At 43.3% G+C, this 23,038-nt stretch overlaps 1 long non-coding RNA gene across 1 annotated transcript in view; it reads right to left on the bottom strand.

The window, feature by feature from the left end:
* The window catches only part of LOC142826911 (uncharacterized), a 29,838-nt gene extending 7,170 nt beyond the window's left edge, over positions 1-22,668 (bottom strand). Inside the window, exons 1-2 of the long non-coding RNA XR_012901170.1 lie at positions 22,580-22,668; positions 18,045-18,134 (exon numbers count right to left, since the gene is read on the bottom strand). This is a non-coding gene — a long non-coding RNA (uncharacterized LOC142826911). The remainder of the gene's footprint in view (positions 1-18,044; positions 18,135-22,579) is intronic.
* Positions 22,669-23,038: the final 370 nt, after the last annotated feature.

The following is a 23,038-nucleotide window of genomic DNA, read 5'->3' as shown; positions in this document are numbered from 1 at the left end:
TCCAGATTCAGCTGCTGCCACTGAAACTGACCAGGGGCTGACTACAGGAAGCTGGAGGCAGAGTTGCTCTGCCCCCAGCTTCCTGGAATCAGCCTGATCAGTTTCAACAGCTGCTGAATCTGGAGCCTGGGACAGAACAACTGGGGCGCTGCCAGGTAGGTTCCCACAGGACCAACCCGGCAGCACCCCAGCTGCTCTACCCGAGGCGTCCCGCAACAAAAGCCTGGTCTGCTGGGGGGGGCGCACTAGCTGCGCCCCTCTCCCCCCCCCAGCAGACCAGGGAGACCCGAGCAAAGCCGCACAGGCGGAGGGACCCCACCGCCCATGTGGCTTTGCTCCTGTCTCCCTGGTCTGCTGGGGGGTCCAGCGGCTTTGCTGGACCCCCCCAGCAGACCAGGGAGACCGGGAGAAGCTTTTCTCGCCCCAGAGGACACTGGTGGCGACCCGCCGCCCGTGAGCTCTGGGGCGAGAAAAGCCCTGTTCGTAAGTGCGGATCCAACGTAAGTCGGATCCGCGTAAGTCGGGGACTGCCTGTATTCTGAAATAACGCTGCTGTGAAGACATAGCTTGAGAGACAGCATACAATCCTGGCCCACAATAATACCGTACATAAACCATTCATTTAATACAGTAACCCCCAACCAATAGTTTAGCTTAATTTGGTGATTTTTAAATATTTGACAACATTTGGATACTACAGTAAGAAAAACCACAAATATCTGGAGATAGAGATCAGCGTTTCCTTTGTATGAAGCTAGTGTCCCCAAAACACTCTGCAAATGACATGGGAAGAAAGCAGCTGCTACTCCTGTTATTGCTGCTACAGATCAGTTCCCTTCCCCTCATTTGCAAAAATGGATTTCATCTTCTGAATCTCCTCCCTCACTACACAAAGCTTGATTATTATTAATTATTTATTATTTTGAGGGTGAAAGGACATAACCTCTAGCTTATATCAGATTCCCATATTGTGCCCATGAGGGATTCATTTTGTATTTCCCTCTACAACATAGTAGATACAGATCTGTTCTCTCTCAGACAAGCCAACAGCTCCTTATCAATGACACCTCTGAGCAGGCTCATGTGTATTCATTTTTGTAAGCCTATAAACAGGGGCACATTTTCTATAGCACAAAACCAAAGGAAAATTAAGAAGGGGATATAGTATTGTCCATACAAAGCACAATAGAAAAATCTTGGGAAAGAAAAGTTGGATACTAATTTCAATCAGCAATATGTCCTAAACCCCAGCTATTTGCAGCCCTTAGAACTTTAGGACCAAAGCTAATGATTATGTTAAGCACCTCAATTGACTTGGTGAATTTACCCCATTCATCATGATGTAGCTTTTTAGACGTGCACTGTAGTTTGACAAGCCAATTTAAACACTCAAAAATGGAAAGACTGCTGATTTTTGTCCTTTCCATTTGCATATGTGATAGCTCATTGAGAATCCCATTGAAAAGACGTGAGTCTCATTATATGTTGATTATGTCTGTCATCACAGTATACACTCATTCTTCCCTCTACTACATAACTATAGCTCCCTCATGGCCAATTTGGAGTCCATTCTATAGATTGGCTCCAGCTAAGAAAAGGCACACACAGGAATGCACCTCGGAAACTCCCTTTAACCTCAGGGCCCCTGTTCCAACCTCCCCTCCAGAGTAAAAACACCCAAACCTGCTGGAATTGTTCAAAAAATATAGGAAAGGGATGAGGTGAATGGGAAAAGATGCCAGAAAAACATATTAGGGCAGTAAAACAGGATTATGTCCAACACAAGGACCCATGGGCCCAGTGATACCACCATATAAAAGGATATAGATGAGCAACATCTCTCAACTCAGAGTTTCAGTGTGGCAGAGAGTCTTTGGGGATTTTGGTTATCTTTGGTTCGAGTAAACTTTCCCTATCAATATTCTCTTCTGTTTCTCTCCACAAATAGAGAGAGAGCAACAATTTCCGCCCTTATGCTCAATGCAAAGTCACAAGCCCAAGTACTCCTAGCCCCATACAGTTCTTGGTGATGGTGACACTAGCTCTGGCAACAGTTTATCTTTCTCAGGTGATTCCAACCCAGTGTTGTGTGCTCCTCCTGCCCTGGGACATCCTAAGTGAGCTGCTCTATCCTTCAGGCTTGTTTCTGAATGCTTCAGGACATGAAGACCTGCGTGTTATGAGCACACTTGCCAGTAGCTGCAGACACCCAAGGGCCTCTCCCTCTCTCAACACAGCTCTCTTTGGAACAACCAGCACTTACTCTCCCTGATGATGGGCTTTTAAAGGGGCTGTCACTAAATACCTCATGTTACACCTGCTTTTCCTATGGACCATAAAGCAATATGACTGTGTTCCATTCATTTCCTTATTCATATGCAAACATAAATGGTATCAACACAGCTCTAGCAATGTTGTTGAGTGCATTTGTGCACCCTCCACATTGTGGTAGTTACATAAGTAATTTTTAAAAATAAATTATCAGTAACTAAGTGGCAATGGATTACTTAAAAGCAGTGTAATAAAAGTGGTGTGGCTTCCACACAGAGAGGAACTCCTCACGGGGCCCTGGTAGGTGGAGCCAGACCACGCTCATCCCTCCCGCCGGAAGTCAGTGGTGAGACAAGAAGAAAAGACCAGTCCAGGAGTTCAGCTGGATGGCAGCTGCTGGAGGAGCCAGATTCCTGAGCTGGAAAACTGCTGCAGGCCCTTGCAGATATGAGGACTAGCCAATGTTGCTGGAGCCATATCCTGGCCAGACCACAAAGGAGTTACCAGGACTGCTGCAGGCCTTCTATCCTGATGATGTGGTGCACCCTGTATTCACTCAGTGTGCCCCAAAGGGGAATTAGAAAAAGGTCCAAGGGCAGCCAATCCCAATCTGCTTGCAGTGCTACAAGAGGTCAGTGTGTTTTTTTATCAGGGTCACCACTGAGCCAATAGCATGGTGATGTAACACTGGAAGGCCCTAGGCCAGAATGCAGTGGAGTGTATGGGCTTGCCTTGGTGGCAGTCATCCCTGCTCAATCCCCCTTGCTGCTCATCCCTGAATCCAGGCCTGAGCTACAGACTGCCCCTGACTCTTGCTGCCCTGCCCTAAGGATCTGGACTCATTAACTGTGTTTCTTGTTCACCCTTCTGAAAACTGGCATTGGTAGAGACTTTGGTTGCCCACTAATTCCCTATGGTGGGGAACAGGCGAGTGTGTAGTGAGGCAGTGTGGGCTCCGCCAGACTGCTACAAGCAGCAATTTAAGAATAAAAGTTTCTGAGTGGGTCAAAATGTGTGACTAAACTGCCTGTCAGTGTGTCCCTTTTAATGCTGACCTACTTGTTTTACAGCTGTACTGGATTATTGACATTTATACAAATTATATATTATCAGCCTTCTGATACTAAAATGTTTTCTTTTATTTGGTGTAAATAAAAACTTATTGCTTGTGAGTGGTGCCAGGCTAACAGCCCTGCTGACTGAGGTGCTTTGATGAAGTGTCTGGGGCACAGCACAAGGCAAAAAACCCAAAACAAACAATGAAAGCTGTTCCTCTGTCGGTCTCAACCAACTTTGAGGAATCCTTCAGAGACGTTCAGTCCCCCTACCTATATAAGGTCCAAGCACTGTTTATAGAGATGTTAGTTGTGGTGGCAGCTTCTGAAATAGGATGCAACCACTGGAAATTGGACAGTGGCCATGACTTCATTTCACATGAATGATATCATCAGTACTATTAGAATTGTAAAAGAAGCTACCCTTACCTGGCCATATCTTCTCTGAAAGTAATTCAATCAAAGAAGCCTTAAAACTCTTACCCACCTTTACTGAAAGGCAATCAGCATTAGGCAGCCAAGGTTTTGGCTTTGTTGTTGTTGTTGTAATTGCTTCATTAATTTATCTGGTCTAATTGGGTTTTCTTTTTTTTTGGGGGGGGGGTAGAAGGTGAGTCTTCTTAATGATCTCTTACGATAAGTTTCACCATTTTCCTCTACATGTTTCACAAGTGACAAAATATTGGAGAAATGAGCAAAATGCTGCCTCCATTATTTATCACAGCTTGAAATTACGCTGCGTACAAAAAATTGCACAGCTCTTGCAAATCCACCCTTATGCTTAGATTATTTACAATTTGTTGATGTATATTCAGGGACATTCTCTGAAATGTCAATCAAAAGATAAATCTGCTTTTAATTACTATCAGATCATCACTGCCTTTGCTACCATTTTTAGTTCTATGATTTTTTTTCTATGATTTTTTTCCTTACCCAAAGTACGCTATATTTTAATAATATAGCAATTGAATTGTAAGTGCATTATGTGATGATGCCTTTGTGATGCTCTTTGCTATGACGTTCATAGTTATGAAACTACAAATATAGCCACTTCTTCATTTCTAATTGGAAAGGAAGCAGCACAGAATGAGAGCACAATGCAGATGAAGCATATGTAGTATATGACTTAAGTAGATGCACAAGGTTTCAGTTGGAAGATAATGCCCATTTCAATGTGACTAATTAAATTTGGATTTGCACATGGCAACATCTATAAACAAGTCCCACCACTGTAAGAAAATCTGTTTTTCTTGTCACTAATCTCTGTAGTATTTACACAGAAACACTGTTGATACCTAAGCTAAGATTGGAATTCTTCTTCTCTGTCCATTAAATTGCCAATTTTTTTTTATTTCTGCAAATGGTCATTTTGCTTTCATTGGTTTAAATTCTTTTCTTTCTTTATCATAACTGTCCAGCACACTTACCACTTTCATTGCCCTCCCCCCCCCCCCCCCCAGGGCAACTACATACGGTCATTGAGGACGTCCTTTATTTTACAATGCAATAATAAAGCACAAGTCAAGTCCCCATCGCAGCATATAGTATGTCCTCCTCCTCACTAGCACCTGACTTGTGAGCACAAAACTGAAGCAGCATCTGTTGCAATGAAGGGGACTTCTTTCCACGTACAGGAGCAGTATGTGGAAAATACTACAAGCAATTTACATTGTGAATATTATTTGAAAAATATTGTAATAGGTTTCTCCTCCCCACAGTGACAGAGCTGTTGCTGAGTGTAGTTTAGAGGAGATACTGGGGAAACTGGATTAAAACCAAGTGTAATAGTGGCAGGTGAGACAGCATGACACCAGTTCTTAGCAGACACTCCCCTGTCAGACCTCAGCCTGGGCAGGAAACTGTTCCCTTGTCCTGTGAAGATGATTTCCAATTTTTTTTCTTGTTCCTCATCATGATGAAAAGGGGATCCTCTGAATTTTCTCATGAAAAACAAGAGACACTACCACCCCAAAATGGCCAGTAGCCTCGTGAGGTTAGATCAAGCTTGTGAGGAACCCAGACACAAGTCACTACATCTTTTGTATCACAGGGGACTGCCCTAACTACCGGCTTACATAGTTGCTCTTTCTGCTTCAATGAATAGTTAATTTACGTAGAGTGGAACAGTTCTAACAAGAAAGGCAGGGGCTCCCCACAGAACAGCCTATGTCCTAGTGGTTAGAACTTTCATCTAAGAGGAAGGAGACCTGATTTTGAGTCCCCGCCTCAAAATCAGATGGAGCAGAGACTTAAGCCTTAGTATCCCACAATTCAGGTAAGTGTCCTTGCCATTGGGGTGGGTCTCTCTCGCTCTCTGGTTGAACCAGAAATTCCTTCCAGGTTGTAAGAAATCCTAACAGAAAAAAAATTGCCAAAAATGCCTACTTCGTTTTCATTAGAACTCTGGCTACTTTAAAAGTTGTATGGGTTTTAAGCAACAGTGTCTTGCCTCATTCAGTCAGATTCCCTCAATGTTATAATATTTTACACAGCCCTAATATAATACATGTGAAACATAAACCTGCCAATGAAGCCAGCATTACATTTAGAAATGCATCAGTCAATTTCATAGGTTCCAGTGAAGATCAAAAGACACAGCTAAGAACAGCACAATGCTTTCTTTGCTGTGGAACAGCTGAAGCAAAGGGAATTTGCCCTTCCTAATGATGTCCTCTCCCAAGGTAATCTTTTATTCCACCGTTACCTTTAATTCCCTTCATCAGCAGCAAAGAAAGGCTTTTGAGGCACCATGCTAAGCCACAGAACCATATACTGAGATGAACTTGGGATTCTTTTGTCCCAGTTTCATGTTGCTTAAACAAAAATACACTTAAAACTCTACAGAAAATAGTGCTGCTATAGATGTGTAATGGGAAACCATTCTTTCCATCTTCTGATTGAAAACTTTCTTCCTAAAAAGTATTTCTTGTCCTCCTTAGAATAACTAATTAAGCCATATAATTACTCCTCCACAAGAACACTGAACTCTGGCTTTGTAACCAGGCACCAATCAGTGATTTGATTGTGTTGCATCTACCCACATGAAATATATGTATTGAAAGTAGGCCACAATGAACTAACTTCATTCTAGACATATCTCCATTGACTTTAATGGATTTACACTCTGAATGGGTTTGACCCATAATTATTTTTCTTAAATTAAAGTAAACTAATTAGGAATATGAAGGGAGAAGGCTAAGAGCACTGTTTAATATAATCACCTTTCTATAGTCACATTCTTTGCAGTTTAGTGCCATTGTCAAAAGTTTCAGGGGGTAGCTGAGTTAGTCTGTACAGAAAAAAACAACAAATGGTCTGGTAGCACTTTATAGACTAACAAAACATGTAGAAGGTATCACGAGCTTTTGTGGAGAAGTGAGCTGTGCCCACAAAAGCTCACGATACCATCTACATGTTTTGTTAGTCTATAAAGTGCTACCAGACCATTTGTTTTTATTGCCAAAACTGTCAAGGTTTGAGTCATTTTCAGGCATGCAATTCCCACATCCCAGGGACAAAGTCCATGCTGCAGCAGACAAGCCACAGATCTCAATGTGACATGACATAACATTCCATAGCTGAAAAAGCATCATATGACAAGTGTTTCACACTGGTGAGAGACATGCATTTCCAGCATTACCCTACAAATTCTTGCTGAGAGTATCTAAATAATTTTCATGTTGCTGTGTTCACTCACTTTTTTTTTTAAACCATTAGGTACCATACAATGAAAATAGTCTCCATTCACAGTATATAAAAAAACTAAAACATCTAAATGAATTTTATATCCAATACATTATGGCAGACACAAATATACAAACAAGATCAAAGATTCTGATTTATTGGACAGATGTACCAGTACACATTGATCCATATGTAACACTGTCAGGCCTACCATCTAATCATCCTTAAATGTTGCAGTTATTCTCTCAGTCTTGAAGCAAGTGATTCCCTTGAGATGAATTTAAGACATATCTTTTTTAAATGCCAAGCCGTGTCTTATTTAAAGGATACAATGCCCACACAGAGTCATGACATGCTTTTTACAACCCCCCGGGGTCTTTAAATCAGAATTAATTGGAAATCAATAACAACTAATAACCACTAAAGAACTGTGCAAGATAGCCAGTTGGAGACTGCTATTACCTCTCTCATAAACCACAGCACTCTTTGCTTGCAGCTGAAAGGCATTTTAAAAGCCAAGAAAACAAACGTAGTAATTTTTTACCTAATCTTTAAAACCAGTCACTAGAAAATCCTATACAGAGCAAAATCAACAATATTGAGGCACCAGCTCCAAGAGGTTCCCAAAGACCAGAGAGTAGTGGATATTTTAACCAATCCCTGAATCACTGTGACACCCCCCTGCTCATACCTTGAACCTGCAAAAAGTCATGCACCCAATCCACTGTTTACAGGATCAGGACCCAAGGCTGTAGCACATTTCAGAAACTTGGTTAAAATATTGTTCAGTCCTATCAACTTTTGTTTTAACAACTTTGGGAAGCTGCAGCATTGTAACAAGGATCCAGACCCAGTTAATGATATAATGCAGATGACACCCATGAGAGGGTCAGACATATCAGCGCTAATAGGAAAGGTAAGATTTGAGCCGCATAGCTGAATGTCTGCTCTGAAAAATGATCACTAAATAGAATTCCCTTGCCTATGCTGTTCTGTAAATCAAGAAAATTACCCACACATCTCCATTCTACTGGCTTCTTCTGTGCATGGCTGAGTAATCTTACTGTTAAAAAATTCAAAGACTCTTATTTTGAACTGATAAAAGAGGTCTTGAACTTCAGCAATATAAATGTTAATGCTACATGTGTTAACAAACATGTATATGGATCACACCCCTACCAGGCATAAAAGGGTTCTACACAATAAAGCTTAACATCAGTTAAAATTCCGAATAAAAATCTTTGTCCTAATACTGAGCTAGAGAAAGTAAGAGTGTTTTTCCTTTTTACTTTCTTTGAATAGAAAATGTAATGTTATAATAAATATGACTGTGCAATTTCTACTGAGTATAATGGCTCATTTTATGTGCTACTCACGTACTGCAAAAGTGTATAATAAAAATGTTATCTATTAGACGCCATAAGGAAAAACAAGTCAATGAGATCTGTTGCATCACACTCCTGAAAAAAAAATCAGGCCTTTCACAATTAAACTTAAATAAAAGATGTAGGAGGCGGTGTTTTCATTAAACTTGAAAATAATTCAAAGAAGTGCAGTTATGGCTCTTGACACATTAAAATGCCTATAAAGGACAGTAAGCAGCTTTTAGTGTTATACAAATGCTTATTTAAAGCAAGAATTGTAATCTCGCAGCTATATGTAAACAAATTTTTCAGTGATAAACACTTAAAATAATCATAATTTTTTCTTAAAAGCAAGAAGACAATAAAAAATATACTTCCCATAGGTGAGCATGGAGATAACTGCAGAAGTTAATAGTCCCCAATGAAATACTTCTGTCAACTATCTCTTTTTATTGGGGAACTGAGTATTGCCATTAAGCATTATACCCTGTCCTAAATCAACATTTTATTCCTGATTCAGACTTCATAAAACTTTATACAAACATTAATGCATCAGAATTTTATACCAATATGTAGTTTATGCTTTAATGTCATTACTCCAGGGAGTATTCTGCACTTAAATAAAGATTATGACAACAATTTTTTAAAATTCTGCAAAATTTTGCCAACAAATAAACGTGGAGGTTCCAGCATGGCAAAGGAAAGCACAGGTCACTGGCTGTACTGAGGTGGGACGTGACCCTGCAATAATCACACTTTGCCAGGACAGGAACTTGGCAGTGAGGATGCACCTGACATAGCACAAGGACCGGGGTACCCCAGAAAACTCTCTGGAGCTCTGCCCCTCTGTGCCAGGCACATTCAACTCAGCATCATCTAAGTGCATAGGGGCTTAGAGCAGGGTAAGAGGATTCTGTCCAGGTCACTCTAGGGCCAAGGTGTCTTAGGCCATGTCTACACTGGCAGATGTAAAGCGCTGACAGTTACAGTGCTGCTCACGGAGTGCAGCAGTGAATACGCTATTAGGTGCCCACATTGTCAGCTGCCAGTACATTAGCCTGATCAAACTCGAGGCTCTTGCAGTGTCCTTCAGAGCGGTGCATGCTAGGTAACTATGCCACGCAACACCTCTTCCTTTTCTGCTGCAGAAGTTTGTAGGGAGGTGCGGGACATCCTCAATGCCCTGTGGTGCTGTGCTTTGCATGCCAGAAACCTCTGTGCTTGCATCTGCATTTGGTGCCATCTTTCAACAACTTCTCTGCTGCACACTTTTTCCTCCTTTGTGTGTGGGAATAGATCCCCAGCTGTTGCTGAAAATGCTGATAGGTCTCATGAACACGTCATGAATGGCAGCCGAATTATTCCTGAAGCTCCAAGTGATGATGAAAAGTCTGAGCAGTGTTCATTCAACACAAGATTTCTTGTGGCATTCACGGAGGTATTGACCACAGTGGAATATCACTTTTGGGCTCGGGGAACAAGCACAGTGTGGTGGGATAACGTAGTCATGCAAGCCTGAGGTGATGAGCAGTGGCTGCAGAACTTTCAGATGAGTCACTTCTATGGGACTGTGTGCTGAACTTGCCCTCAGGTTGCAGTGCAGGGGGACAAGAATGTGCTCTGCCCTGAGGGTGGAAAAGTGTGTAGCGACCACACTGTGGAAGCTGGTTACTCCAGACAGCTTTCTCTCATTCATCAATCAGTTTGGAGTGGGAAAGTCGACCATTGGACTCATGTTGATGTAAATCTGCAGGGTCAATCGCATCCTGCACCAAAAGATCAAGACTCTGGACAACGTGCATAAAATTAGGGATGACTTTGTACAGAGGGGTTTCCCATGCTGCGGGGGTGGGGGCAGATGGATGGCATGCATATTTCAATCCTGGCACCAAACCTCCTAGTCACCAAGTACATTAACTGCAAGGGGTAATTCTCCATGGTTCTGCAGGCACTTGTGGATCACTGGGGCCATTTCTGAGACATTAACGCAAGCTGGTTCAGAAAGGTGCATGGCGCTCGCATCTTTTGGAACACTGGTCTGTTCAGGAAGTGGGGACTTTCTTCTTGGACCAAGAGATCACTGTGGGGAAAGTGGAAATGCCCATTGTGATGCTTGGAGACCCTGTCTACCTCTTAATGCCATGGTTCATGAAACCAAACATGGGGAGCCTTGACAGCAGCAAGGAGAGGTTCAATAACAGGCTGAGTAGATGCAGAATGACTGTGGAATGTGATTTTAGCTATTTGAAAAGCCCACTGGAGTTGTTTATATAGGAAGCAGGATTTGGCCAATGCTCACATCCTTATGATTATCACCGCCTGCTGTGTCCTCCATAATATTTGTGAAGGGGGGGGTGAAAGTGTTACTCAGGGCTGGGACACTGAGGCACAGCATCAGGAAACTGAGTTTGAACAGCCAAAGACCAGGGGCAGCAATTTGATGCTGAAAGTAAGTAAAACTTGTTGCCATGCATGGGAGTGCAGTGGCTGCATTTCTAGAGGGTTACTCTCATTGGTCCATGCACTGCACTTAACACTACAGTGACCATAGCTTTGCTTTCATGTAATGAAATAAATGTTTATTTGAAACATGTATTGCATTTATTAAAACACAGTAAACGAAGGACACCCATGAAGCATGAAACAAACACCTGCATTGTGAGAGGGTCGGGAGGAGGTGAGGTATGCCCTGAGAATTTCACAGGTTTGTATATGTCCACAATTACTATGCACTCCTGCTGTCTGATGTGCTGTGGAAGGGTGGCTGCAGTTCATCAGAGCTAAGCTGCATGCAGATAGGCATTGAGTGCATTGGCAGCCTGCTGGAGTCTTCATGGATGGAGGTTGGGCAGGCAGGTGTGGAATGCAGCAGATGGTGCCTGTGGATGGGCTGATGTCCATATTGTGATGGAGGGGATGGGGGTGTATTGGAAAAAGTTTTGGGACACCGGCCGTAGGGGGCTGTCATGCAGCTGCTCTGTCTGCAGTGCCTCCAGCATATTTACTTGCTGCTCCATAATGCTTAGGAAACACTGTGTGCTCTCCTTCTGCTCCTCCTGTCACTATCCCTCCACTCCTGCAATTTTCTGTGTTCAGCATCACCATGGCTCAGAACATCTCACAAAAACTCCCGTCTAGTCTTTCTTGGGCACTCCCAAGTCTGTCTCTTGCAGATACAGGGCCCAGGGAAAAAAAACTCCTCTTACCTTGATCCTTCCCCTGCCTCTCCCCACACTGCTCTGTTCCTGCTCCATTTCCTCCTATCTTTCTCCCAGGGCCCACCCCTGCTCCCTCCCCCGAACTGTGTGATCCCCTGGCATAGGGGTCAGGCCACTGCAATCACTTCAGCAGTGGAAGCTGTGGGAAATAGAGCAACCCAGCAGCATGTTCTGTCCCTGCCGTCTCCCAGTCCACTGCGCTCTGCTCCCCCGAACCCTGTGTCACTCATGGGAATGGAGAGGGCTGGGCCAGAGCACTCAGCTGGGAGATGGTGAGCATAGGCTTTGGGATCACTCTGCTTCCCATGTCTTCTGTCACTGGCAGTGAGTGCAAGCACTGCAGGGATGTGGACTGGGGCGAGTGGGCCTCAGGGAAGGGAGGGGTTACAGGGGAGCAAGGATGTTTGTTCATCTGCAATTATAAAGTTGGCATCCCTGTGGGGATTGGTGGGGTGGAGATCCAGGTGCAGCCGGGTGGAGTTCAGGGGTGAGGCTCTGGATGGGGAGTGGGGGGATCATTAGAGTGGTCCAGGAGCAGGAGGAGTGAGGCTCACCAGGGTGGAGATTTGATACACATGCTCAATAGAGGAGATGCAGCAGCTGCTTCTGCTGAGGGGATGCCATAGGCTAGCTCCCCCTTCCTCCTCTCTGATCCTTAGGCTCTTCTCCATTCCATGCTCCTCCCCACTTCCCCCTCCTTCCCTGCCCTGTCCCATCCCCTTCCTTCCCCGCTACTTCTTCCCCTGTCCCACCTCCCATCCTCCCTTTCCCTACCACACCTCATCCTGCCATGCTGTAGGCTCTACCTGTTGTGCATAAAACAGGATGGCTCCCAGCACTCATAGAAGGAGAGTGTTACCTCCTGGGTCCTAGTGCTGGTAGCATACAGCTGAGGAGTCACCAGTGCCCTCTCCCCCAGGCAGCACTGCACTCATAGAAAGGAGGGGAGCAGTAGCACACAACCACATTTGCCCCCACATGCCTCACCTCTGTTTGAAGAGGCAATGCCCCCCCCCCCCAAAGCTATGCCCCAGACCCTTCCCCCTGATGATTTACCACTCTGATGGCTGCTTTGGGTGCTGAAACCACATGCCTATGCCCCTTGGGAGAGGCACTTGACTGCCCTTGCAGCTTTCCTACCACACTCCTTGAGGGAGCAAAGAAATCTGCTGGAGAACTAGGAGTGCAGGGGAGGAGGTGCTGCAGCACCCACTAATTTAAAGGTGTTTCCATTATACAGAATTTACAGTTTGGTTCAAAGGTTCTCAGAAACCCCCACTGCACAAATTGTTCCAGTGCCCTGACAGTCCTCTTCACCATACATATAACTTAATGTGAGAGTAGGCTCAAGAATGACAGTTCACAGGTCCAAGGCAAGGGTCAGCAACCTATGGCTCAGTAGGGAGACAGATATGGCTCTTTTGCTGCTCAAGCTCAGCTCTCTCCCTAGCTTCCCCCTCAACAGGGAGCATGCACTGGCAATCCAGACTTGCAGCCCCCTGCAAGATTGAAATGCTAGGGCTGGCTTCCTGCGGGGGTTGGAGGGAGAAAGCCCCAAAGCTCCCCCTGGACCCAGCTGGCAGGGAAGAAGCGGAGCCAGAAAGGGCTCCATATGCTGCCACTTCCTTTCCCCTGGCTAGGAGAAATGCAGCACATGGATGTGTTTCCTGGAGGCTTTCCCCTTTGCTCCAATTGGCCAGAATCTGACCCACAGAAGCAGCGGAAGGCCATGCCTGAGATGCCAGTGACACAAAAGCAAGGAAGTGCCTCTGCCACCCTCACCCCCAAGCTGAGACTCCACTCCTCTAGCCCCCTCACTCATACCCCCCACGCCGAGAGCCTGCACCCGCATTGAGACACCACACCCCCAGTCCTCTCCTGCACCCTCCTCTCTGGCCAGACACCTAACCCCATCCTACTCCTGCCCCCTCCTTTGCTCCTGCACCTCCCCTCTGGCCAGACACCCTACTCCCAGCCTGCTCCTGCACTCTACCTCACCCCCTCCAGTACCCTACATTCTGCCCAGATCCTGCACCTCCAACCCACTCATTGGCAGCCCTGTCCCACACACTTAACCCCTCATTTTTGGCCCCTCCACATAGTCTGGGGGGCACAAAATCCACTAACCCTGGAACCCCAGAAGGGTTGAACCTCAGTCCTCCCTGCCCCCCTGGAGGGAGTAAGGTGTTTCATTTGGGAGCCACATCAGTGAGGGTTGGGAGTTTTTGGAGGGTTTGGGGTTTTGGTTTGGTTTGGTTTTTTTTGTTTCTCACTTCTGTGGTCCCCAACTGATTTTACTGTGGGTCAGTGGCACCCGACCCAAAAATATTCCCCACCCCTGCCATAAATTAAAGCAATATTAAAACCTTTTGGCTACGTCTACACTGGCCCCTTCTCCGGAAGAGGCATGTTAATTTCCAACTTCAGAATAGGGAAATCCGCAGGGGATTTGAATATCAAAGTAGGAATAAGAGATCCTCCGGAAAAGGGCTTTATTCCAGAGGATCGCGCCAGTCTAGACACTTTTTTACGGCTTTTCCCCAAGCCGGAAAAAAAGCGGCGGCCATGTTTATTTAAATCCCGCAGGGGATATTTAAATCCCCCGCGGATTTCCCTATTCTGAAGTTGGAAATTAACATGCCTCTTCCGGAGAAGGGGCCAGTGTAGACGTAGCCTTTGTGTTGGGCATAATATGTTACGTTATTTAAAAATGAAGCCTAGCCAACAAGCCCCCATTTGGGGATCAGTCCTCATCAGACTGTAGCATCATAACACTCCTGCACCCCCTCACACACACTCTAGCCCTAAGTGCATCATACACCTGACCCCCCTGATGTGAGACCCTCATGCACCCCAAGCCAGCCTCCTGCCATTACACTCCTGTAACCCCACTCACCACAATCTTGTGCCTTAAGTCTATCATACTCCCAACTCCCCTCCCCTGTGCCCCTCATACACCCCCACCCAGATTCCTGCACACCCGCATCACCAGCCCCCCACCATAAGAGTGGCAGAAGACAGCCTGAACGTGTGCATGAAGCTGGATTTGACCAGTAATGATGTAAACCTCAAAGAAATGTGCAAAAAGATGAAGCAGCAGAAGTCCCATTAAATAAAGTCTGTGAGTACAAGGTTTCATTTGTGCTACTATTAATCATTTTGTCAATTGACAAAAATATTAAGTTGTATATCTTCAGTCATGCAAATAGGCATTCTTTTATGACTCTTTGTTCATCACTTGTTCTGAATTTTGATGTAGTTTGGCTCCTTTGTTTGAAAAGGTTACCAACCTCTGGTCTAAGAGATGAACCTTGAAATTGTCTAGTAATGCATCTACACAAAATGATTTAGCCTTCACATTCTTTCAACCCTCAGTAATTGACACTACCCAGAGAACACATACATCTGAGAACAGACAGTAGGACTAGGGAGAAATATTGTTATAGTTTAATGCTTAGCTGATTCATGCATCTATCTCCTTTAGCTCTGTGTTACATTTTGTCTAGAAGGGAAGATTTGCAGTTGTATGATTCCATTACAAGTATTATTACAATATCATGAGGAAAATGTCTGCAATTAAGGAAAAACAAAAAATATTTGAAAAAATTAACATTTTAAAAACTTACAAGACAAAGTCAAATTCTCCCTTCAGTTACCCACACTACTCCTCTACTGGAATCACAATTTATCAGTGGGACTGTATTTATTGTAGGACTGTCAATTAATGTGTGTTAATGTCTGCAATTAACACAAGGCAGAATTAGCGCATTAATTTTTTTATCGTGCGTGAGTCGCAGGTGTTTCCGGGGCAATGCCTTTTTGAAACATTGCTGTGGCATTTCAAACATTATATGAACAGAGCCATTAAAAGTCACTCTTTTCATTGAGTAGTAATGATGAGGGCTAAATGAAGACTTTGTACACTAATGACGTATGAGATGTATGAAAGCATTAACTAAAATACTAGTCTAGTTTACAATATTTGTCTTCTCATTGTTCAAATTTGCTTGGGCTATATCACCTTGTCTCCTTAAAGAAGAAAAGATATTAGAGTTTTGTTTCTCCGGGTCTGTTTTAATTCTGTAACAAAAACTACTTTACATGAGGAAAGCTGTTGTTTTGCTGTTTTTTAACTCAGCCAGCACCTTGAGGACAGTGACTCATCCTCACTAAAGAAATCCAGGCCCAGAGAATAACTATAAGATGTCTATTTCCAGTTCCTTAGTCAAGCAGCTATGCTGGTGCTCTCCTAGGAGTAAATTAGCCGCCTAATAGCACAAAAGGTATCCAGATGATTTAGGAGCTGCACAGAAATGGCACAGTTGTAGGTAACACAATGGAGAGATTCTGAAAAATCCAGAGTTTTAAGGTTCTGGAGGCTGAACATATTGTGGGCCAGGATAAGTCCTGAATATAGCAGCTTTTATTCACAAATCATTACTTAGGATTGTAGAAACTAAAGCCTTCATAATGCCAGAAGAACAAGAGTACTTAATTCTATCTCCTATAAAAAAAAAAAGATGTGTTTGTTATGAGCTCTCATGCCCTCTCTTTATGGGAATTTTGTTATAACAGAGCAAGGTCACATAATATTTCTCGGTATCACAACAAAGCCTTATGAGCTGGTTTATATCATGATTTTAAAACACCCATTCATTGTTCATATATTTCAACTGCAAAATATTCTGATAAGATCACAATAGGTAGCTACATTGTTGATTGTTGAAGATTTTGATCAACAGTGAGAGCTGCTTGTCTTCCCATGATCAAATCTTTCTCTTAAAATCCTCCCATGATGGGTTCTGTCACAGATTCCCTTGAGACTGTCATCTGATGTGCTAAAAATACCACTGAGTCTGACTACCTGCCCCACCATCCAGTTCTGTTGAGTCAGACCCTCCAGTTTCCTCCAGCAATGGCAGAGTTCTAGTTGTAGTCCAAAGCACAGCAACACAAATATTGAGATCAACTCATAGATAAAACTCTGCATGAAGTTCTATACAGAGTAAGCACGAAAGTTGTTCACCGCCTTTCACAATAAAAACAAACAAATTATGCACAGCCGTTTCCCCTCCCCAGTTATCATTATTTAGACTGGGTTTGCTAATAAACAAAAGTGATTCCATTAAGTACAAAAAGCAGGACTTACGTAGTTGCAAGTAATAGTAGACAGATCAGATTACTAAGCAAATAAAACAAAATACACCAGCTAAGACTAATATACTAAGAAGAGAAGTTGTCCCAAATCACAATTTCTCACTGTAGAGCTTATTTCAGTTAAAGCCCTTCTCAGGCCAGAGGTGCCCTTTCTAACCTGTATCCAGAAGTTTTCCTCCACCTCTGTCCTTACAGTCCTTTTGTTTTCAGATGTTTTCATGGAATCACCATTCATGATTCCACATATTTCCAGGTCACCTATTCCCACCCTGGGATGCAGAGTGTGTGTCAGAGCTTGAAAGTCTTGTGACTGTGGACACCAGACTTGCTAAAGCATAACTGGCTTTTCTTTTAAGAGTTCATTTGTGTCCTCCTTTCAATTATAGCTTTAATCGCACAATAAAAACAAATAGATGGCTGAGGTTTAATGCAGCTCCACTTCACTTCTGCAAAAGACAACTGGCCTGACCTAAACATCCTCCAAACACCTTCATATAAAATGAGTCAAGTTTGAGGGAGGCAGAGTATCTCTCAAAGGATCATTTTAGTAACCCTCCCAAAAGTCCTCAAACTGTTCTTGGACATAGTGATGTGAACATGGGGGGCAGGGATATAATTTGGGGACATGAAAATAGTTTTAAAATGGTATGGTAAATGCGTGGTGATTTATTTAGGGTTTCTTTCTTATAAAGGGGGAACGTGCTTACACAGGGTAGGAATTTGATAGGAAAAGCACACCTAAAAGGGATGTCTAGAGGGAGGAGAATGTCTAATGCTGGAGGAAGCACTCTGATGGGGCGAGGTAGTTAGCTGAAGTGACTATTAATAAGTGAGAAGGTCTGGGAACAATGGTGTGTGTCAGGGGAAGAAGTACATGGATAGTTTTACCAGGTACAAGCCAAACTGCCTATAGCTTCACCAATACTGCTGACCTGGAAGGGGGAAGACAGACACTATAGGCAGCCGCCCTTTTAAGATTTTGGCTAGACCAGAGACTGGTGGTTCATGCTACCTCACTAGTAAATACAGTAACTTTAAAAATCTGCTTTGAGTCACAGCACTCTTGGAACTAGACCACTCTTGGCCTGAGTCTGAATCCGTGGACCGGGGCTCTGAGACTCAATGTCTTGGGTGATTTTTACAGGGTAGACATACCCTAACAAATCATTTAAAGATTTCTGGACCTCAGCATAGGTAAAGCAGGACTTGCAAAAGTGTTGACTAATGACAATTCCAGTTCCAATCAATGGGAGCCCACAGCTACTGAGCTCTGGGTAAGATCTTATAAGTCTTACCTGGGCAAAAATGACCACAGAATTTCAGTAGGAATCTTGGCCAGTAAAGAATGCAGGATTTAGAAGAAGTTTGGCGCACTTGTTGTCCATCTGGAAACAAAGATTTTTGGAACGTGAACGAAAATGGTTCAGCCACTTTAAAAGGAAATAAAATGCATTTAGCATAAGTGGTACCACTAGAGCGGTGCACTGAATGAGGCAGGGTTCCTGCAGACAAAATATGTATCTAAATCCTTCACCATAGTGCACATGCACAAGAGGGCAGAGATACAGCACTCCCTTGAAAGGTTATATTTGAACAGGGATCTCTCTTCCCCCCACTCCAGCAGGGTGAAGGTGGGATGACCTGAGCCTGGATCACTGACAGCTCAGGTGAGAGTGCTAACCAGTGGACTAGAAGTTGGACTACCCTGCCTTGGCAATCAATGGTGATGTCTGCCTTTTCTGTAGTGTGAATCTCTATAAAGCAAAATCCAGGCCTGTTTCGAGTCAGGTTCACATAAGCACGCAGGTAAGGCCAAGGGAGAAACTGTGAGAAGAAGGAATGTTTTGAATAACAATGCAAATTAAGCATGGTATGCGAGACCACGTCAAGAACACACGTCAATCAACTGGTATTTCTGTTTCTGATAAGCAAAAATTACAGATGCGGCCATACAACTGTCAACTATGCATGTAGCAGCAACATCCTGAGTGTTGTACTTCAAATAGGGGCACTGGGCATTTTACATATCCTACATAATACGTAATCAATTGGTAAATATTATTAGAACGACCCAAGTCTCAATTTGCTATAAAGTGGGCTTAATAAGAATTAATGGGAGGGAATAAGCAGGATTGACTCACAGGTCCTGCTCAATGTAACTAGAAGTAAATAGGCCCTTCACACTGGAGGCCAAGTGCATGGTGTTCCAATAATTGGGAAGAAAAGGAACCACGACTTCCTCCCTGGTACTGTAGGTAGCATATGGGTGAAATGTAAGTGAACTAGACTTTATTATTGTATTATAGTAGATGATCTAATTATTGCTTTTGCATTGCTTTGTGCTGTATTTATTGCTTTAGAATTTATAGTATTTAAGGTTTAAATTGTATAGTAGTTTTTTTAAGGCTTGTAAAACAAACAACTATGTTAACTGCTTAAAGCTGGCAATAAATAAGAGAGTGGTGAAGTTTTCCTGGAGTGTCCTGGTTTCCCCTGGATCTAAAATAAATCAAACCACATGACATGGGCACCACTCCCCATCTCCTCCAGCCAGATTCTGTATGGAACCTGATCCAGTATGTGACTTCTAAACACACCTACCAGATTTGTCCCCCATGTGTAGTGTCGGTGTTTGCCTGCCTGCCTGTCTTCCCCTGCTTTGCGGATGGCTCTGGGATTAGGCAACAGGCAGATGTCAGACTAGACATTTAGAGTGGCCACATCCAGAGATAGAAACTTAGGTTCCTAGGAAACTCTTGCTCTAAATACTTAGGTGCAGAGTGAATTTAGCCACCTATAGAGTTTGGCAGGAGCTTTGAGGACAGAATAGAGCCTAAAAGTGGGACTTATACACCTAAACTGAAAACCTAGATACCAAAGTATCTTTGTGAGTCAGGCCCTCATGACAGGAGATATATAAAAGTCAATCATCTGAAGAACCCTAATTGCCTGACAAATGGCATTCTTTGTTAGAATATTTGTACTTAATTACTGTTTAAATGGCTGCTTCTTTCTGAAATATTTCCCCTGCACACTGCCTGTTTGTATAAAGAAGTGTAGTGTTTTAGACAATATCCCTTGAAGGTTTAAGAGAAGTCCCACCTCATTATTGCAGGAAGGGTGAAGGAATATGAATTCTATTTGCTTTTGTTGGGATATTAGTGTATGTGCAATAGGAAGATTTCTAAAAGAATGCTGAATGTTGAGGTTAGTAACAAAGCCCAATGGCTTATTGTGGTATAAAGTACTCAACACGAGGGTGACAGAATCTGGCCCTTTGTAAGTCACAAATTTTAAAAATGGCACACATCTTAAAAAGCCTTATTCCCTTTGAAGCAAAATGCAGGACAATGTAGCACTTTAAAGACTAACAAGATGGTTTATTAGATGATGAGCTTTCGTGGGCCAGACCCACTTCCTCAGATCAAATAGTGGAAGAAAGTAGTCACAACCATATATACCAAAGGATACAATTAAAAAAAATGAACAAATATGAAAAGGACAAATCACATTGCAGAACAGGAGGGGGATGCGGGGGGGGGGGGGGGGGGGGGAGGAAGGAAGGTAAGTGTCTGTGAGTTGATGATATTAGAGGTAGGGAGAGTGGGATGTTTGTGAGTTAACCATTAACTCACAAACATCCCACTCTCCCTACCTCTAATATCATCAACTCACAGACACTTACCTTCCTTCTTCCCCCCCCCCCCCCCGCATCCCCCTCCTGTTCTGCAATGTGATTTGTCCTTTTCATATTTGTTCATTTTTTTTAATTGTATCCTTTGGTATATATGGTTGTGACTACTTTCTTCCACTATTTGATCTGAGGAAGTGGGTCTGGCCCACGAAAGCTCATCATCTAATAAACCATCTTGTTAGTCTTTAAAGTGCTACATTGTCCTGCATTTTGCTTCAACTACCCCAGACTAACACGGCTACATTTCTATCATTATTCCCTTTCTTAAGGTGTTCTGCTGTAACTTTGTCTATTTTTTATTTAATAATTTTAAAGATAACCTACTCCATCTTAGTTTCTTTTTTCCTGGCCTCATACTACATGGCTGTGTCTAGACTGGCCAGTTTTTCCGGAAAATCAGCCGCTTTTCCGGAAAAACTTGCCAGCTGTCTACACTGGCCACTGGAATTTCCGCAAAAGCACTAACAATCTCATGTAAGATTGTCAGTGTTTTTGCGGAAATACTATGCTGCTCCCGGTCAGGCAAAAGTCTTTTTCCGAAAAACTTTTGCGCAAAAGGGCCAGTGTAGACAGCAGAGATTTGTTGTCCGCAAAAAAACCCCGATTGCGAAAATGTCGATCAGGGCTTTTTTGCGGAAAAGCGCGTCTAGATTGGCCACGGATGCTTTTCCACAAAAAGTGCTTTTGTGGAAAAGCATCCTGCCAATCTAGACGCGCTTTTCCGAAAATGCTCTTAACGGAAAACTTTTCCGTTAAAAGCATTTCCGGAAAATCATGCCAGTGTAGACGTAGTCCATGTTTTTTCTGACCTAGATCATGGAACTTTTTCCTGCATGGTTTTCTATCTGGTTCCTCTTTCCTTCTCTGCCTTCCCCCATCATTTATTCTCTTCACTTCCCCTCCTTAAGTGCTACTTCTTTCCCTCACTTCAATCTTTCCCTCTTTCCATTTCCAGACACAGATATTCAACTGAGCATATTTCTTCCTCTCTTCTTGTGTAGAGTTGTAGCTTTTTGAGCTCTGCTTCCTATTTCCCCTTCTCCAAAAAGGTGTTAGTCCCAAGTGGCTTCACACACCTTTCCTTATATCTGCAATGGGACATGTTAGCTCTTAATCCTTAACCTCTTGGGTTGGGGTGGGCAGGGGAAGGTGTGGATGAATAGTCACAGAATATAAATAGAAAAATGTATAGGAAAAGCTTACATTGATTTTCTTACTGCAAGACTTCCTTGTTAAAACTTAGCACTTATCCCATATACCCCTACATACACAATGTTGACAGTGCAGCTCATTGGATATTGCTTGAAGCTACATACATCTCATTAAGGAAAATAATCAGTGGCTTTTCTAAATAGCTGGTTGAATTCTCATATAATGGTCATAATTAGAGACCTAACAGTGTTTTAATTAAAAAATGCAAACAAATGGTCTGATTTTGAGTAGTTCTGAGCACCTGCTACTTTCTACCACAGCTGCTCTATTACCACCTGTGCTAAATTGCTCAACTGTTCCTCTGTAATAACAAACTCCAGAATTCATGGTGAGGAAGGCATGAGACAGGCACAGCAAGGCTGAATTCTTCATTAACTTTACAGCCTGTCCAATGCCACTGAAGTTAGTTTGGGATGTTTGTTGAGAAATTGTTCCCCAGTATGTAGATATACACAATGATGCAGAAAATACTGTATCACAAAATATATCCAACTGGGTGTTTCCAAATATCTCTGTACAGGTGACCTGATACTGAGCTCCCACTACTCCCATTTACTGATTCAAGAAAACCTGTTTTCATTCACACAGCCAATCAGTTAAGCTTCCTAGCTCCAAGAAGCAAAATTTAGTATATTAACTTTCTCCCTATAACTGCACATGTTCCAAACCCCTCTGTCATGCTGATTTGCAATTTATTCCCACAGGAGTTGAAGGGAAAGGAATTAATGTGAATAGAACAGGAGGGTGGAGATTTCCTATTAAACAAAGGATAGAAGGAAACTAGTGCTGCTTCCAGCAAGGGCAATCAAAAGAGGAGGGACATCCTTGATCCCTGGGGACTCATGTTGTCACAACAGGGCTCAACAATAAAGCAGCTTTTACTCCCTGCAGCAACAGAGGCTGAGCAGTAAATATCACACTAACCTTTCTTGGCTGGCCCAGTTCACTCAATGTCCATTCTCACTTTTTCTTCTTTCTGGGCCCCCCTTCTGCTGCTCTTTGGCATCTCTGAGCAGAGCGAATAGTCACTGAGGGGACAGGAGAAGAGTAATCACCTGTTTGTTAGCTTCTTACTTAGCCTCAGCAGAGCAGAAAAAAATTGGCAGCACCTGCTAGTCCACCCAGTAGCAGCACCTGCTCCCTCTTTTGTAACCAAGTACCAATATTAGCTCTTCCTTCTTAACGTCTGAGTGAGATGATAGAATGGGATGCAAAAGTAGAAGCCCCCTAGACTAATCCCCATGTGAAGGGGCATACGACCTGCCAAGACACTGGGAGGTGCAAAACTGACTGTGGACTATGATGGTTGTTAGTCTCAATGGGACATCCCAAAAAACAGTATATCCTAGGAGCAGGAAAGCAGGCCTTTGTGACTGGAATAAT

Source organism: Pelodiscus sinensis, chromosome 1, assembly GCF_049634645.1.
Source record: "Pelodiscus sinensis isolate JC-2024 chromosome 1, ASM4963464v1, whole genome shotgun sequence".
NCBI lineage: Eukaryota > Metazoa > Chordata > Testudines > Trionychidae > Pelodiscus > Pelodiscus sinensis.
Note: the sequence above shows the minus strand (reverse complement) of the source record. Positions and strands in the feature narration are given on the sequence as shown.